Here is a 7,292-nt window from a genome sequence, read left to right on the forward strand (position 1 = left end):
GAGCTCAACGCTGAAGATCCCTCTTGAATTGAACAGTTCATCATATGAAAAAGTAGTTCATTCCTCGCGTGGAACACACTTGGGAAGGTTTTTTTTAAAATCGTTCCCCTTTTTCCCTCTTTACACTAGAAATAATGCACATTCCTCATTTTTCTGCTAAATAATTAGCTGCCAAATCAAACACGCTCCTAATGTAAGACAGAGCCGGACGAGTGTGTGATTCATGTGGCCCGTCTCTGAACACAAACACACACTTATCCAACTCTCTCAGTGAGGATATAGCAGACACTTCTGTCAGAGTGTGTTCTGTGAACCAAGCGTGCAGGTTTAATAATCATAAGACATTATGTCCAGTATTACAGGATCCACGAACGCTCCGGCTCAGAGTTATGAACAAACGTTCTTCCAGTAACGTTAATACAACATTTGTTCAAAGTTATCTGATATTTAATAATTCAGAATGTTACAACAAAAACATCCTTTATACATCGCTCATGGAATGTTTTTTTTTTTTTTTTTTTTTTCTTTGTAACATTTTTAAATGTTACTACTTGTTGTTTCGGAATGTTCAGAACATTCAAATGTAACATTCCCATAATGTTTGAATGATGATGAAACGGAATGTTCCCTAAACGTTCACATAACCAGGAGAAAACAGTTTTAAAACATTAAAAAAAAAAAAAAGTTCAGAAAACACTGAGCAATAAGATGTTCAGAACTGCAAACGTTCTTGGAACATAATTAGTTATATCTGGGATGCGTATGATCGTTACGGTAACACACTAAGCTAACACAATAATAATAATATCATTAATGTGAGAAGTGATATTACAGTTTCTGCACTTACTTTAAGTGTTGTTTAGTGGGGTTGAGTGATAAAGTTAAAAATATAGGCTATATCTCAACAGTTTTTAGCTTAATGATTTTGGAAACACTTTATAATAAGGTTAATTTGTTAACACTAGTTAATGTATTTACTAACATGAACTAATCATGAGCAATACATCTGTTACTGTATTTATTAATCTTTGTTAATATTAGTTAATAAAAATACAGCTGTTCATTGTGTGTTCATGTTAGTTCACAGTGCATTAACTAATGTTAACAAATACAACCTTTGATTTAAATAATGTATTAGTAAATGTTGAAATTAATATTAACTAAGATTAATAAATGCTGAATTGTTTTATAATTTATTGTCCCATTCCTGGGAAATTTGTCTTGGACAGCATGACACGGCCAGTACACAACTTCGAGCACACACAACACAGTGCATACAATAACATACGATAATAAGAAGATTACAGCATTTCAATGAATTATTAAAAAAACTAGCAGCATCCTACATCAATTTAAAAAATCTCTATTTAAAGTTTTGACCGCAGTTGAAAGAGCTGAAGAAGAATTGTTCAGTAGTACCTAATGAAACCTTATTGTATGATTTTCAATGTCAATATAATGTATTTGCTCAGATATGACTTAAACTTACGGGACAATACAGAATAATTAAACATCATACATTCAAAATGTTCAATTTAGTCAAATACAGTAGAAATCTAGTGAAGCCTTTCTCTTAAGCTGACAGTTACATGCACTTACTGTAGTCATAACAGTAAAATATGAATAATTACAAGCAATAACCTTAACCATATAGTAAATAGATGTAGTTAATTAATATTACTTTGCACTTGTTGTGTGTAATTACAGTGTAACAACATCACCTTAAAATGAAGTGCAACTGAAATCTAGTTAAAAAATCATGACATGTTTAATGGTTTGTTTTAATTATGTTTACTTATATGCACCAATATTATAATGCATATTAATGTGCAAGTAGAGCATTTTTATTTTTAGCTTTCCTCGCTGACAATTCCGAGATCGTTTTACAGTGACGACACAGACTGGATCAGTGTATACCAGGCAGAGACTAAAGCAGTGAAGAGAACGAGAGGAGTGTAACGTTCTCCAGAAAACACACTCCAACAGTTCGTCTGAGGCAGTGTGAGGAATGTGACTAAAACACCCTTCAGTTACACACTCCACACACGCCAGAACACACTCTGGAAACATCACACACTCTCCACACACGCCAGAACACACTCCGGAAACATCACTGACACTTTATTTTACAGTGCCCTTCTTACACACGCCACACGTGTTACTGTAGTAATAACAGTAAATTATGCATAATTACATGCAACTAACCCTCGACCTAATCCTATTCCTAACCCTATAGTAAGTACATGTTATATTATTATATTAATTAATTATTATATTATAATCAATTATATTATTCAGTACTTAAATATATAATTATACCGTAACAATGACAAAAGTAAACGAAATATGTAATATTTCATGTTATTTAAGGGGTTATTTAATTTGAGTTATTATAGCCACTATATATTGTGTGTCTTTACTATGTACCGGCATTTAAATGAATCATTTGATTCAGTGCACTTATTGTAAACATACTGTACATGTTTTTGCATTGTACTTGTATTTTAAAAAAGTAATTCATTTCTGTAATTATAATTACACTGTTTAACCTGAACTAACCTGACCCGTACACACCTCAACACAAGCACAAGAGTTTACAGTACAACAGCAACACAATGAGTAGAAACATATTGGGTTACACTTTATTTTAAGGTGTCAGTGTTACAGTGTAATTATATATTTAAGTACTGAGTAATATTAATTAACTACATGTACTTACTATAGGATTAGGGTTTGGTTGAGGGTTAGTTGCATGTAATTATGCATAATTTACTGTTATTACTATGGTAAGTACAAGTAACACATGTAATAAGGACACTGTAAAATAAAGTGTTATGCACATAACAGTAAAGACACCTAATATGTAAGCCTGTTTTAAATGAACAGGTACTCACTCCTCTCCGTAAACGGCTCCTACTGTACTTCACTGTAATGCCTGATCAACGCTCTGCACAGAATCAAACAGAATCATGATGATCCCCTGAACATGTGCATGACAGATATGAAATATTCTAGTTTAATTACACCGTCCAGCAATCAATACGTGTGTCGTGCGCTTACTGTACATACTGTACCTACAACGTACTTATAATACATTCCAGGAAATTCAGTGCAGATCATGTGTGATGAACACACACACACTGACACCAGATGATCAGATTATCAAAGAAAAGCCAGCTTTACTACGAGCATTACGAGCGTGGAAACTCATGGATTGTGTGTGACGAACTCTCAGGTCTGAGTCTCACCTTCACCAACAGCTCACACACACACACACACACACACACACACACACCAGTGCTGGATAATACTGGACCAAGATATTCACAGTTCACACTGAATTCAAACACACACACCAATCAACAGAGTATGGAGCCACAAACCTGCGGCAGTGAAAGAAAAAGAAAGATATATATGTGTGTGTGTGTGTGTGTGTGTGTGTGTGCGTGTGTGTGTGTGTGTGTGTGTGTATATATATATATAGAAAGGAATAAATTACTTGATAAAACAAATATAATTCATGTTTATATAAATGTGCTCCTGCATTTATTATTGTATTACTTTTATCCGTCACTTATTATTTTCTGTATTTATTTTTACATTTATTTTTATTTCTTTAAACTTGTATTTATTTATTCTTTTTTTTATTTAATTAAAAAGAATAAAAAAAATATTAATAATAAATATTAATATAAAATGTTAAATGCAGGAAAAATGATTTATATTTGTTTTATCAAGTCATTTATCCCTATATGTATGTGTGTATGTATTTATATATATATAAAAATAATTAAAATTTCTGTAGGTTTGGGCCTCCAGAGAAGAGTGGACTCATGAAACTGTGTATGGTTGGAATAGAAAAATAAATGATCTAATCAACTTTTCATATCTTTGGATTTGATGTCAAATGTTGTGTGTGGAAGTAAACTGAACTGTGTTTCGACACACTTGCTAATATTAGACACATGTCGACATGGACAGGCTAATACACAACCGCACTTGTGTTTTACAGTCCTGTTCCTCATGTACAAATAATGTTTACAATAATTACAATAAGTGGGTAATAACTACTAACCCTAAACCCATGTAGTTACCTTATATTACCCAGTACTCTCTTAGGCAACTACACTGTAAGTGCTCGTACTGTGAAATACAGTGTAACCGCACTTGTTTTCCAGTGTAAACTAAAACCATTTCAAAAAGCACTGATCTAAAACACTCCTGCATCTGTTTACACTCTTGTTTGCTGCTTGTAAATACTGTATGTGAACATCACTGAATATTCTTCCTTGAATTGACACGTGGATTGACTAACAGACCAAGATAACAATATTAAAGATGAAGTATGTCATTCCTGTGCCAAACTGAATTGCAAAACTCGCAGAAGGTTTACAGCAGGGTTTCTCAGACTCGGTCCTGGAGGGCCACTGTCCTGCACAGTTTAGCTCCAACCCTGATCAAACACACCTGAGCAAGCTAATCAATGTCTTCAGGACCACTAGAAACTCACAGCTAGGTGTGTTTGATCAGGGTTGGAGCTAAACTGTGCAGGACAGCGGCCCTCCAGGACCGAGTTTGAGGAACCCTGGTTTACAGTGACACACTCAAACACTCAAGCCCCGCCCCCAAACTCACGTGATTGGCTGAGTCAGAAGCTGACATGTGGAGTGGCACAAACACACAGATCAATGTTTGTCACAGTGTCTCACACACTACCAATGCCATTACACTGACACACCAGAAACTATATGAGCATAAACTAGCATTCAAAAGTTTGGGGTCAGTACATTTAAATACATATTTACATAATCATAAATGTTTCTTTAGCATCAAATCCTCATATTAGAGTGATTTCTGAAGGATCATGTGACACTGAAGACTGGAGTAATGATGCTGAACATTCAGCTTTGATCACAGGAATAAATTACACTTTACTGTATATTCACATAGAAAACAGTTATTAAATTGTAATAATATTTCGCTGTTTTTACTGTATTTTTGATCGAACAAATGCAGCCTTGGTGAGCAGAAGAGACTCTTTGATAAATCATACTGACCTCAAGGTTCTGATTTGTAAGAAAATGATTTACTTTGGTTTAATTATTAGTTCTGCATGCAAACCAAACTCAATGGGACAGAAGAACACACACACACACACACACACACACACACCACAGAATCCTGTCAGAGAACAGCAAACGAGCTTGACAGGAACCTCACACACCTGTGTTGAGCGTGACGACATCACTTCCTCCTGAACCCCCCCCCAGCGTCGAGCGTGACGACATCACTTCCTCCTAAACCCCCCCAGGGTCGAGCGTGACGACATCACTTCCTCCTAAACCCCCCCAGCGTCGAGCGTGACGACATCACTTCCTCCTAAACCCCCCCCCAGCGTCGAGCGTGATGACATCACTTCCTCCTGAACCCCCCCAGCGTCGAGCGTGACGACATCACTTCCTCCTAAACCCCCCCAGCGTCGAGCGTGACGACATCACTTCCTCCTGAACCCCCCCAGCGTCGAGCGTGACGACATCACTTCCTCCTAAACCCCCCCCAGCGTCGAGCGTGATGACATCACTTCCTCCTGAACCCCCCCAGCGTCGAGCGTGACGACATCACTTCCTCCTAAACCCCCCCAGCGTCGAGCGTGACGACATCACTTCCTCCTAAATCCCCCCCAGCGTCGAGCGTGACGACATCACTTCCTCCTAAACCCCCCCCAGGGTCGAGCGTGACGACATCACTTCCTCCTAAATCCCCCCCAGCGTCGAGCGTGACGACATCACTTCCTCCTAAACCCCCCAGCGTCGAGCGTGACGACATCACTTCCTCCTAAACCCCCCCCAGCGTCGAGCGTGACGACATCACTTCCTCCTAAACCCCCCCAGCGTCGAGCGTGACGACATCACTTCCTCCTAAACCCCCCAGCGTCGAGCGTGACGACATCACTTCCTCCTGAACCCCCCCCAGCGTCGAGCGTGACGACATCACTTCCTCCTGAACCCCCCCCAGGGTCGAGCGTGACGACATCACTTCCTCCTAAACCCCCCCAGCGTCGAGCGTGACGACATCACTTCCTCCTAAACCCCCCCCAGCGTCGAGCGTGATGACATCACTTCCTCCTGAACCCCCCCAGCGTCGAGCGTGACGACATCACTTCCTCCTAAACCCCCCCCCCAGCGTCGAGCGTGATGACATCACTTCCTCCTAAACCCCCCCAGCGTCGAGCGTGACGACATCACTTCCTCCTAAACCCCCCCAGCGTGACGACATAATTTCCTCCTAAACCCCCCCCCCAGCGTCGAGCGTGACGACATCACTTCCTCCTAAACCCCCCCCCCAGCGTCGAGCGTGACTCAGTTCGACTGTCAGCTGGAATCAGAGCTGCAATGGTGACAGACCGTTTCAATATTGATTTCATAAATAAACAGAGCTAACCATCGATCCTAATGTTATTTTGCATTTCAATTACTGCTCAGAAACATAACCTTCAAACGACTGGCCGCTCAATACCAATAGCATTCCCTGATAAACGCCCGCGCATAAACGTGTGTTCGGCCTCACGCCTCTCTCTCTCTCTCTCTCTCACACACACACACAAGTGTAAATTAGCGGACTTAGCATTTTCCCGCACAACATTTGATTAGCGAGCACATCAGGACGCGCCGCTGGGAGGGTTTACTCTGCGACTGATGCCGATACGGGTGGAGGATGTGAGAGGCATGTCTGCATTACACGCCAACAGGGGTATTATACTTAAATAATCCCAAAACCATACAATAACATTACATTTACTGAATACAATTTTTTTTAAAGTTACCAAATTAGATGCCAAAGCAAAATTTCTAATTTTCTAATTTCTAAAATAAATACAACTAAAACTGAAATAAAAAATAATAAAAACTGCATAGACAAAAAAAAATAAAAAAATAAAAATAAACGAACTTATCGAACTTTTACGTTTATAAAAAATAAAAAAAAATAGAAATGACAAAAGCGCACAACAAAATTACTATAGCCAAAATTAAAATGGAAAATATTAAATAAAACTAATTCCAAATAAAATGTATAATAAAAACTAAAAAACTATCAATGTGATATTAAAATATCGAGAGCATCAGCGTAGAGAGGAACTTGTAGTTCACATATTTTTGCTGTCATATCGCTTAAATACAACAGGCTTCAAAAAAAAAAATTTCTATTAACAAAAATGTAATAAAAGTTTAAAGACTGCAACGTGTTAACGGGAGGAATCTCACACTAAAGTTACTCAGATACTGAGGGCACTG

General features: G+C 38.5%; 1 protein-coding gene across 2 annotated transcripts in view; it reads right to left on the minus strand.

Moving 5' to 3' along the window:
* Positions 1-7,292, minus strand: part of esrrb (estrogen-related receptor beta) — a 128,326-nt gene that overhangs the window by 79,223 nt on the left and 41,811 nt on the right. Inside the window, exon 1 of one of the 2 annotated variants that reach the window (XM_079853210.1) lies at positions 2,895-3,078. The exons of the other annotated variant lie outside the window; for it this stretch is intronic. The gene's annotated coding sequence lies outside the window, so the exon portion shown is untranslated. Of the gene's footprint in view, positions 1-2,894; positions 3,079-7,292 lie in introns of those variants that run through there. 2 annotated transcript variants of the gene reach the window in all.

The sequence above is a fragment of the Squalius cephalus genome (genome assembly GCF_949319135.1).
Source record: "Squalius cephalus genome assembly, chromosome: 20".
NCBI classification, from domain to species: domain Eukaryota; kingdom Metazoa; phylum Chordata; class Actinopteri; order Cypriniformes; family Leuciscidae; genus Squalius; species Squalius cephalus.